Genomic DNA, 1,318 nt, shown 5'->3' on the forward strand with positions numbered 1-1,318 from the left:
GATAGCATATGATCAAGAGGCAATGGTACTGAAGGAAGAAGTGCACGGTGCATTGAAGGTATTGGTAAAGGACAAGGCTCTGGGAATTGAAGGAATAGAAATTGAAATCTTTCAACAAACTGATGCAGCACTAGAGGTGCTCACTTATATATGCCAAAAAATTTGCAAAACAGCCTCCTTGTCTACTGATTGGAAGAGATCCATATATATGCTCTTTCCAAAGAGAGGTGACTCAGTGTAATGTGGAAATCATCTGGCAATATCATTAATATCACATGCCTGTGAAGTTTTGCTAAAGATAATTTATAAAACGTCTACAACAGTATATTGACAGGGAACTGTCAGAGGTTCAAGTCAAATTCAGATGAAGATGTGGAACAAGGATGGATCTTGGCTGAAAGCAGAAAATACCAGAAGGATGTTTACCTGTGCTTTATTGACTACACAAAGGTTTTCAACTTTATGGATCCTGATTAGTTAAGGACACCATTGTGGAGAATGAGTATCCTGGAGCAAGCACTTAATTGTGCTCATGAGGAACCTGTACACATGCCAAGAGGCAGTCGTTCGAACAGAACAAGGAAATAATAAATGGTTTAAAATTAGGAAAGTTGTGCACCAAGGTTGTATTCTTTCACCAAAGTTTTTCAATCTGTATGCTGAGCAGATAATCCGAAAAACTGAATTATATGAAGAGGAACATGGTATCAGGATTAGAGGAACACTCATTAACAACTTGTGATGTGCAGATGACACAATCTTGCTTTCTGAAAGCAAAGAGGACTAAAAATATTACTCATGAAGATCAAAGACCACATCCTTCAATATGGGTTGCATCTCAGAATAAAGAAAACAAAAATCCTGACTACTCGATCAGTAAATAACATCATGATAAACGGAGAAAAGATTGAAATTGTCAAAGACTTCATTTTGTTTGGATCTACTAACAACATTCACGGAAGCATTAGTCAAGAAATCAAAAGACCTATTGTATTAGGCAAGTATGTTGCATAAGACATCTTTAAAGTATTCAAGTGAAAAGATACCAGTTTGAGGATTAAACTGCACCTGACCCAAGTCATTGTGTTTTCAGTAACCTCATATGCATGTGAAAGTTGGACAGTGAATAAGGAAGACTGTAGAAGAATTGATGCATTTGAGCTACAGTGTTGGAGACTGTTGAAAGTACCATGGAATGCTAGAAGAACAAACAAATCTGTGTTAGAAGAAGTACATCCAGAATACACTTAAGAAGCCAGGATGGGGAGACTTCATCTTTCATACTTCGGACATACCACAGTTCCTAGAGAAGGACATC

The sequence above is a fragment of the Chrysochloris asiatica genome, unplaced genomic scaffold (assembly GCF_000296735.1).
Source record: "Chrysochloris asiatica unplaced genomic scaffold, ChrAsi1.0 scaffold00022, whole genome shotgun sequence".
In the NCBI taxonomy this organism is placed as follows: Eukaryota; Metazoa; Chordata; class Mammalia; order Afrosoricida; family Chrysochloridae; genus Chrysochloris; species Chrysochloris asiatica.